At 31.4% G+C, this 11,677-nt stretch overlaps 1 long non-coding RNA gene across 1 annotated transcript; it reads right to left on the reverse strand.

The window, feature by feature from the left end:
- Positions 1 to 4,097: 4,097 nt before the first annotated feature.
- On the reverse strand, positions 4,098 to 6,118 carry LOC104884893 (uncharacterized). Its single transcript, XR_788804.3, has 4 exons — positions 5,945 to 6,118; positions 4,886 to 4,953; positions 4,724 to 4,801; positions 4,098 to 4,527 (listed from the first exon to the last, which is right to left on the reverse strand). It is a non-coding gene; the product is annotated as an uncharacterized LOC104884893 (long non-coding RNA).
- Positions 6,119 to 11,677: the final 5,559 nt, after the last annotated feature.

An 11,677-nucleotide genomic window follows, 5' to 3' on the forward strand; every position in this document is an offset into this window, starting at 1 on the left:
AAGTAATTATTTATTAGTGACCGACTATCATATATAAACTCCTATTTAGGCAAGGTACTACCTATTATAACCAATTATCATATATAAACTCTTATTTAGGCAAGTTAGTAATGACTTATTAGTGACCGACTATCATATATAAACTCCTATTTAGACATGGTAGTACCTATTAGTAACCAACTATCATATATAAACTCCTATTTAGGCAAATTATAATTTATTAGTGACCGATTATCATATGTAAGAACATAAGTTAATCATATCAATACTAAAAGAATAATCATATAAGAACATAACTTATTATATGTGTGAATATAATTTAGTAATGTTTGGTAATATTTTGGAAAATTCGGCCCTAATTATTCTTTAGTTTAGTAATGTTAAGTACTGTTTGCTAATATAGCTATGACTATTGGATCATATCATATATTAAACGAATCATATTATATATTGAACGAATCATGTCATATATATAGGAAATCATATTACTACTCAAATGAATCATATCACAAATTGTGAACATAAGGAACCATATTATTTTTGTTATTCGTAACCGACTACCATATATAAACTCCTATTTAGGCAAGTAATTATTTATTAGTGACCGACTATCATATATAAACTTCTATATCGGCAAGGTAGTACCTATTAGTAACCGACAATCATATATACTCTTATTTAGGCAAATTATTATTTATTAGTGACCAATTATCATATGTAAAAACATAAGTTAATCATATCATTGCTAAAAGAATAATCATATAAAAACATAAGTTATTATATGTGTGTAATGTTTAGTAATGTTTGGTAATGTTTTGGAAAATTCGGCCCTAATTAGTTCTTTATGTTTACTAATGTTAAGTAATGTTTGCTAATGTAGCTATGACTATTGGATCATATCATATATTAAACGAATCATAATATATATTGAACGAATCATGTCATATAAATAAGAAATCATATCACTACTCAAATGAATCATATCACAAATTGTGAACATAAGGAACTATATTATTTTTGTTATTCGTCACCGACTAACATATATAAACTCCTAGTTAGGCAAGTAATTATTTATTAGTGACCGGCTATCATATATAAACTCCTATTTAGGCAAGGTAATACCTATTAGTGACCCACTATCATATATAAACTCCTATTTAGTCAAGGTAGTACCTATTAGTAACCCACTATCATATATAAACTCCTATTTAGGCAAATTCTTATTTATTAGTGACCGATTATCATGTGTAAGAACATAAGTGAATCTTATAATTACTAAAAGAATAATCATATAAGAACATAAGTTATTATATGTGTGTAATGTTTAGTAATGTTTGGTAATATTTTGGAAAATTCGACCCTAATTAGTTCTTTATGTTTAGTAATGTTAAGTAATGTTTGGTAATATGGCTATGACTATTGGATCATATCATATATTAAACGAATCATATTATATACTTAACGAATCATGTCATATACATAGGAAATCATATTACTACTCAAATGAATCATATCACAAATTGTGAACATAAGGAACCATATTATTTTTGTTATTCGTAAGCGACTACCATATATAAACTCCTATTTAATTAGGCAAGTAATTATTTATTAGTGACCGACTATCATATATAAACTCTTATTTAGGCAAGGTATTACCTATTAGTAACCGACTATCATATATAAACTCTTATTTAGGCAAGTTAGTACATACTTATTAGTGACCGACTATCATATATAAACTTCTATTAAGGCAAGTAATGACTTATTAGTGACCGACTGTCATATATAAACTCCTATTTAGACAAGGTAGTACCTATTAGTAACCAACTATCATATATAAACTCTTATTTAGTGATCGACTATCATATATAAACTCCTATTTAGGCAAGGTAGTACCTATTAGTAACCAACTATCATATATAAACTCCTATTTAGGGACATTATTATCTATTAGTGACCGATTATCATATGTAAGAAGATAAGTTAATCATATCATTACTAAAAGATCATCATATATATAAGAACATAAGTTATTAATGTGTGTAATGTTTAGTAATGTTTGGTAATGTTTTGGACAATTCAACCCTAATTAGTTCTTTATGTTTAGTAATGCTAAGTAATGTTTGCTAATATAGGTATGACTATTGGATCATATCATATATTAAACGAATCATATTATATATTGAACTAATCATGTCATATATATAGGAAATCATATTACTACTCAAATGAATCATATCACAAATTGGGAACATAAGGAACCATATTATTTTTGTTATTCGTAACCGACTACCATATATAAACTCCATTTAGGCAAGTAATTATTTATTAGTGACCGACTATCATATCTAAACTTCTATTTAGGCAAGGTAGTACCTATTAGTAACCGACTATCATATATACTCTTATTTAGGCAAATTATTATTTATTAGTGACCGATTATCATATATAAGAACATAAGTTAATCATATCATTGCTAAAAGAATAATCATATAAAAACATAAGTTATTATATGTTTGTAATAATGTTTAGTAATGTTTGGTAATGTTTTGGAAAATTCGGCCCTAATTAGTTCTTTATGTTTAGTAATGTTAAGTAATGTTTGCTAATGTAGCTATGACTATTGGATCATATCATATATTAAACGAATCATATTATATATTGAACGAATCATGTCATATACATAGGAAATCATATTACTACTCAAATGAATCATATCACAAATTGTGAACATAAGAAACCATATTATTTTTGTTATTCGTAAGCGACTACCATATATAAACTCCTATTTAATTAGGCAAGTAATTATTTATTAGTGACCGACTATCATATATAAACTCTTATTTAGGCAAGGTATTACCTATTAGTAACCGACTATCATATATAAACTCTTATTTAGGCAAGTTAGTACATACTTATTACTATCATATATAAACTCCTATTGGGGCAAGTAATAATTAATTATTAGTGACCGACTATCATATATAAACTCCTATTTAGACAAGGTAGTACCTATTAGTAACCAACTATAATATATAAACTCTTATTTAGTGACCGACTATCATATATGAACTTCTATTGAGACAAGTAATTATTTATTAGTGACCGACTATCATATATAAACTCCTATTTAGGCAAGGTAGTACCTATTAGTAACCAACTATCATATATAAACTCCTATTTAGGCAAATTATTATCTATTAGTGACCGATTATCATATGTAAGAACATAAGTTAATCATATCTTACATAAAAGATCATCATATATATAAGAACATAAGTTATTTATGTGTGTAATGTTTAGTAATGTTTGGTAATGTTTTGGACAATTCAACCCTAATTAGTTCTTTATGTTTAGTAATGTTAAGTAATGTTTGCTAATATAGCTATGACTATTGGATCATATCATATATTAAACGAATCATATTATATATTACACGAATCATGTCATATAAATAGGAAATCATATTACTACTTAAATGAATCATATTACAAATCAAATGAATCAGGTCATACACATTTAAAATCATATTGTAAAATCAAGGATTAGGAAATATAACCTCTCCAATTTTAACTCCAAATTATTAATTTACTGAATAGTATTGAATGATCACCGTTTTGAAACTCCAAATTATTAATTACTGAATAGTATTGAATGATAGATCGATTACTGTATGAATTTTCTTTAGTAACTATAGGTTTAACATAATTGCCTATTACCATATAAGAATTGTTATTACTTGCTATTAGTGTCCTGTTCGATAATATACGTTTTAGTAAGTATTTATGTGCATATCATATCATAGATTTAAGGAATCATATTATATATGATGCCAATTATGTCAAAACCATAGGATATCATATTAAATCGTAAACGGATCATATCACAAATGCACACACATAAGGAACCAAAGTTATTACAACTTATAAATGTGAACATGAATAGCCTTTTTATGTTATATGTGCCTTTTGTTATAGCTGTTTAAAAAAGAATCATATCAGCAAGTAATAGAATCATATTGGAGATTAAGTGAATGATATGAATTCGTAGTTAATTTATAATCAACTTGCGAATGTAATAGTATAGTAGACTGAAAATGAATTTAAAAAGGGAAACATATTATTTAATAAATCCGAAAGTTGAATACTACAGACATTTGAATTACTAATCATAATGTAACAAATTAAGATCCATCTACTTAGCGAAAATAAACAACATAACAACATAACATAACAAAGTTGAATCACAATAGCATAACGAACGCGGCAATCTTCTATGCTTCAACTCCAACAAACCTCCAAAAACCCATGCCCATAACCCACTGCACTTTCAATGCATTAAATCCACCAACAACTTTCCCTAATGTCTCCACCCTACAATTCACATTAGGATGCGCATCTTTGCAGTTTATTAGTTGCGTTTTACAAACCTCACCATGTGGTCTCACTGCACCACCTTCACTTAGACCATTTATCTAAACATATCTCTTGTAAATTTAAATTCCCTCCTCATACATTCGCTTCCAACCTGCCCATTTAGCATTTTAAACCATTATACATTATTCAATTTTACATATGCATTGCTAATACAACATACTATATTAAACATATACAATCATATATATTGCACCTACAAATTATGTTAAGCAATATTAAGCAATCATACTAATTAACCATAAAACATACTATATTAAGCAATCATATATATTACAAATTATTCTTACCTCTTCTGCCACACATTTCAACCACTTCTTCCTCTTACTTCCTTTGAAATTCTTCTTCCTCTTTGATCCACCTCCTACCTACTCCAATAATAATTAATTTTGTTACATTCTATTTACAATAAATACATCATCCTAATCTAATGAACACTTTTACAAAATTACCTGCTCCAAACATTCTGCTTCCGACTTGTACTCATCTGACAAAGTTTCGTCATTCTGCCGACTCATATCTATACAATTCCAACATTTTCAATACCAATATACTAAATCCATCTACCAGCATCTAATAATATTATCCATCTAACAATATTATCCATCTCCCAATATTATTCTACCTATATTATTCATCTACCAATACCAATCAACTACCAATATTATTCATCTACCAACATCATATAGAAACATTTTCAAAATTCTTAATCTTGATCATATAATATAATGTTATGATAATATAATGTAATCTTGCTCATATAATGTAACAGAGGTGGATTAGTGACTGCTTTATTGATTGAATATTACCAATTGCTACTATGTCACATTTTTGGTATGGTGGATGAATCTTCAAAGCTTCAAGTTTGTTACTATTTTATGAATAAATATAGGAAGTGGTTGCTTTGAGTATGATTTACTTCCAATTTAGTAGATTATCCTACTAAGTGATTCCTTTGTTTTCTGCCACATAATGTAAACACCACTTTTTCTTCCAACTCCATTCATATGAAATTTGTCAATTAATTAGAAAGAAAGCAAACCTAATTTACAACTACTATTATTCAAACTCCATTGTGTCAATTAACTACAAAAACCTAACACTCCTTCATCACCTCCTTCACCATTACAACAAACCCAAGTTTCCCAAAAAAATTCCCCTCAAATTCAATACCTTCCACATCTTATACGAAATTCTTCAAATTCAACAAAAAACACAAATTTCAACGCCAACAACCCACAATTCATAGGAAATTATTTAATTACACAAACAACTACAAAATTTAACCAACAAAACCACTCCATACATACGAATTTATTACTTTACCCAAAAATCAAAAATTTCACAATACACTACACATTAACCCATTTTCTAAACTGATTTCATGAAAAATTGATAACAATTTAACAAAATCCCATCTCTTTCAACGTATTTTTAAACTAACTCTAACTATTTTCAAAAAAAAAAAATTACCAAAATCAACGAACTTTTTCCAAGAAAATTCAACATACCTTAATTGCGAACAAGGAGATTCAGATGTCCGGAAGTCGTAGATTCGAGATTCGCTGCACTGATTGAGAGGGAGAAGAAGAAAAATTGAGGGTTCTGACCCTTGTTAAAGAAGCTGCTGTTTAACCGTTGCCTAATTCTTCTGCCTTTTACTAACTCAAGCCCCTTTTAACTTCTACCTGGAAATTACTAAAATACTCCTGATATGGGCAACTGTCAGCCCATATCGGATATGGGCAAATCAGTGCTCAGCATGAAAACCGTGACAGTATTTTCTTGCCAATATATAAACTATATTATCACGTTAAATTTAGAATCTTGTGAAGTTGTGATATTTGTTACTATGTATTTTATATGTATAGGTGTTTTTTCATTTCTACATGTTTTTTTTATTTTGCCTTTTTTGCTCTCTCAAAAAATTCTACATAGGAAAAACAAATAGGAAAAGTAAAAATTGTTAATTTGATTAACCCTCATAAATTATACCTCTTTCATACTCTAACAAGCCTGGGGAAAATATTGCATCAAATACGGCCTTTGTATTAGGCGTGAGTTTGTTAAGTTTGGTGTACGTAGATGATGTGAATTTTCTTGGGTTGACTTTGTTTTCTTTGGCTTTGGGAGATTATATATTAGAAGGTGATGTGATAATGAATCAGGTTCAAGTAATGGATAAGCTTAGGAGTAGAGATGGCAATGGGTCTTAGATATATGTGATCAGTGGCGGAGTATGGATTTCAAAATCGAGATGTCACAAAAAAAGACAAAGGATATTCAATATTGAAAATTTTACAACGCAAAATCACATTGTCTAATATTCATTGTCATACATTCCAGACTAAGAGAAAATTACACAAACAAAAGTAAAAAATTACAAGTGCATTCGCCGAGTCTTCATTTTTTCGGAAACGATCAATAATATCATCATCGGAAACTTAAAGAAACAATTCTTTCTCAAGAAAAGTAACCAATCAATCATTAAAAAATTGATCACCCATGCTATTTCGCAACTTATTTTTTTATGTAAGTCATTCCCGAAAACACTCTTTCCACACTTGCCGTAGCAACCGGAAGAATCAACATCAACTTGATGAGCAAAAATACAAGTGGATAAGCTTCATTCCTATTTGTTTCAACAAACTTCATTGAAAGGGAAGAAAGATCATTGACATCTTGGAATTCACCACTATTATCTTCTCGCATATCTTCCATGAATATATCAAGTTGACAATCTAGAGTATCTAAATCATTAATTGTAAATTCGGAAGGATAAAGAATGGAAAGTTTAAGTACCTTTTCCTTGTTGAAAGAAGAGAATCCATCGTTGGGATATAAGCAAGCCATGCATATAAGCAACTCCATAATAACCTCATCAAAACGGTTGTTAAGTTCTTGAAGTTGTAGATTTAATTACTCGTACGAACACTTCTACCCAAAAATGATGAAGATATGTCGCTTCTTTAACAAAATGTCTTAATCTTCCTTGATGATTGTAATTATCCTCCATGTTGGGAACAACAATGGCATGTTTATTGCAAAATGAGGTAACCTTACTCAAATGTCTCCCACCCACCATCCCTTATTTTTTGCGATACTGTTTTAGTCAAAGGAACAAGTCTCATGGTATTAAAAATGTCTTGATTTTTTCTTTATAAAGCACTACACAAGTCATTAGTGTACCCAAATATTGTAGACATTAATTGTGCTATAAAAAAAAATCAAACGATTCTAGTAAAAGCACAACACCTTAATCTTTTGCCTTATCATCCACATTTGAACCATTTTTTCCAATCATCACAAGTACATCAACAATTGTAGGAAACAAGTTCATGACATTTTTTAGAGTTTCGTAGTGAGAACCCCAACGAGTGTCACTGGGTCTTTTCAAACCAGTTTCAATAACTTGAGCTTAATTGATTTAACCCCGACCCCGTTTCAAGTTCACCCATTCTAAGGATCGAGCAATAATTTGAGCTTGGATGTCTCGAATAATTTCTCTTCTTTTACAAGAATTTCCAACCACATTCAACAAGGTTCCAAGTGTATCAAAAAGCCAACCACACTAGTTATTCTTTTTAGCAACCGCAACAAGAGTTAATTGAAGTTGATGAGAAAAACAATGAACATAGTATGCATTTGGATATCATCCATAATCAAGTCTTGAGGCCATTTATCTCACCTTCATGTTACTAGCCCATCATAACCTTGCCCTTGAATCTTAGAAGGACTTAATGAATGATCAACAAGCAAAGATATAATTGCACTTCTAAGAGACAAAGCGGTGGTATCCCCTACATGAACAAGCCCAAGTAATCGCTCTACTACCTTTTCCATTTTCGCTCTTTTCAACTTAACGCAAAAAAAGAGCTAATTGTTCCTTTTGGGGATACATCACTAGATTCATCGGTCAAGATAGCAAAGTAATCATTACCAATTTCCTCTATAATCCGCTTTGGCACAACAATTTATGATACTTTTTGAATCATGGGGGATGTTAATTGACAATTTCCAAGAGCATTTTCAAAAGTGACTTTTGAAACAACTTCATTATGTGACTTTAACCATTTCAAAAGCTCAATGAAATTTCCCCTATTAAGAGTTCTTCCTCTTCTCTATGTCCATGAAATGCCAACCCTTGCCGCAATAGATAAGAAAAACAAGAAACCGAAGCTCTCAAGCGAGTTTCATACTCACTTTTAATCACATCACTACATCATCAAAAGTTTCAATGATTGATTTTTTTATCTTTCAAATTCATATATTTCTCATAAGCAAGATTGTGAGCACTTTTTACACCTCCAACATGTGTCTTAAACCTTTCCGATTTATTCCATGACCTAAATCCTCCATCTACAAATGCATCTCCTCCCACATTAACTTCAATATCATTCTTAAACAAGTAACAAACAAAATAAAATGTCGCATCTTTCTCGATACTATATTCAAGCCAATCCCATTTATCAAACCAAGAAGCAACAAATCAATGCAGACGCGGCCCACCAAAATCTCTTTAAGGGAAGTTATGAGTTTTTGGTTGACAAGGTTTTTTAAGGGTATATGCCCTCCTAATCGCATTATATTACATTGATTTGAAGGATAATCCATTATGTTTATTCTTTTTCCCGGATCATGAGGAAGAAGTTCAACATCATAAACAAACTCTTCATTCTCTAATGACACATTATCCGTATTTGAACCACCCAAATTCATATCATTTTTGTTAATTTGAGGAGAATCATAAGATGGAGAAGCACTAGCATTAGATGATGGAGTACCACTATCTACCAGTGGCATTGAAGAACATGAATTATCTTGAGATTTCATTTTCTTGAATATAAATTATTGAGGATCGGGTTGTTTTTCCATTGCCTTTGATTTTTTTTGATTGAGGTGTATCACTCATCGTTTCCTATATTCATTATTTAATACAAATTAACACATATGAACTAACTAATAAACTACATGAAAATCAATCAATAAATTACCATCGTAAAGAAACTAAATCATCATAGAAAATTATAAATTAATTAACACTACCTAATATATACAAGTTCACATTTCACAAATTCAACATTCACAAAAAAACTTAACAAATTCGAAATTCACACATGTATGCAAATATTACAATTTATATCAACCAAATAAGATTTTAAATATGCAATTTAGGAATTAAGAAATAAATAATGTAAAAGAATCAAAATTTAAACTTGTAAACGTTAATACCTGATGGGTGATGGCTGGTCGAGTGGTTGGAGGAGCGGTGTCGCCTGCCGGTGCGGGACTGCGGGCGTGCGCCGCGGTGCGGCGGTGGTCCTTGGTTGCCTGGTCGGCGTGTGTCGTCGTGCAGGCATGTGTCCCGATGGTCGACGGACTCCGGCGTGGCGGCGTCTGAAGTCTAAACCCTTGGTGACGTTAACGGTGGACGTGAAGCCGTGAAGGCTGCCTAAAATAGGGTCTGGGCAGTGGGCTATTTAATTTTTTTGTAGCGTGAGAATTGAGATAGGTGTGTTGGGAAAGGAAAAAGGGTGCAAGTCATAGTCTTCAAAATTAAATGATTTTTAATTTTTAATTTAATTAAAAATCTGATAAAAATTAGGAGTTGGGACCACTGCAAGTAATAAAAATAAAGTGTGCAAGCCAAAAGTGGTAGACAAACTAACATGAATAGCGTGCGTGACTTGTTGTACTTCCCTGATTTAATTTTTTTTTTTAACGAAAAATCCTTAATTTTTTTTTTATTTGAGGGGTCACGTGACCGACTGTAGCTCCGCCACTGAATGCGATCCAGACCCGTTAGGACCCGCCCCATTATAATGTCTGGGTTTAGACTTTTTTAGACCCAACATATTCGGGCCAGGTCTGGGTCCCGAAAAGCATGAATTGGGTTTGGGTTTGGGTCTGGGTATATATATATATATATATATATATATATATATATTATATATATATATATATATATATATATATATATATATATATATATATATATATAGAAAGTGGGAAATGGTAGGAATTCCATGCTGCCATGATGTTGCCTGTATCTATTTCCTACATAGAGAAGCTGAGGATTATGTGGATCAATGGTATACAAGATATGTATACCTTCAAGCTTATGTAGGTGTCATTACTTTCTTATTTGTAAATCTTCATGCTTTTTTCTTATTTCTATATATATATATACACTTACTTTCTAATTGTTAAGGGGGAAAGGCATTGGCCTAGACCAGAATTGTATACCCTCCTCCCATCAAAATTGGTCTTGGAAGGCTAAGGAAGAACATGATAAAGGATCCATTTGAGCTGCCGAAAAAGGCTGGAACTTTGTCAAGGACTAGAATGGAGATAACATGCTCACTGTGTAAAGTAAAAGGGCACAACAAAAGGAGATGTCCCAACAGGGACAGTGCTGCTGTTGTTGTTAGTGAGCCACCTCCTAAGAGACCAAGGGATAGACCAAGGACTGATGGACAACCCCCTCACTCTCAGCCCAGTACTACAGCCCAGCCAACTCAACTTGGTAGAGGGAGTAGGATGATAAGGGGTGGCAGAGGTTCTAGGGATGGGGAAACGCAAAATGGTGAGAGAGGTTCAACTTCTTCACAGAGGGGTGGAAGGGGTTCAAATGCTTCATAGAGGGGTGGAAGAGGAAGGGATAGAAATCAGGTTTGGCCTTAGTTTTTTTACTAGTATTTCCTCAAATTGTGTGCATGGTCTTGCTCACATAATAACTTTTGTTATTTTTTTCCCTTCTTTTAGGTGCCAATCGGGGTAGGGAATTAGATTCCATGTGATGGACTCCTGCCAAACAATCAAGCCAATCTGATGCTTAGTGGATGCTTAATAGATCTTCAAATTAGCTTACTTTATGTCTTAGTTAAATGCTAGATCTTAGAAAGAACTTCTATGAGTTGTAATGTACTTTGCTGCTAGTTTTTTTTTTATTGTTTAGTACTACACAGTACACAATAAATCATATCAATTGTAATGTACTTTGCTTTCATGCTAATTTAAGGTTTCATATTCATATCTATTGTAATTCCATTATCATTATTCCAATTACATAATCAGACCATAATTCAAGCAAGCTAACTTTCTTCATTGCTTTCATAATCAAGCCATATATAGTACATTGCTTATAGAGCTGGCAAAATATTACCCAATCCGCCAACCCGACCCGAACCTAACCCATTAATAATGGGTTGAGTCAAAATTTTGAACCCATTTAATTAAATGGG

This window comes from Beta vulgaris, chromosome 5, assembly GCF_026745355.1.
Source record: "Beta vulgaris subsp. vulgaris cultivar EL10 chromosome 5, EL10.2, whole genome shotgun sequence".
Lineage (NCBI taxonomy): Eukaryota > Viridiplantae > Streptophyta > Magnoliopsida > Caryophyllales > Amaranthaceae > Beta > Beta vulgaris.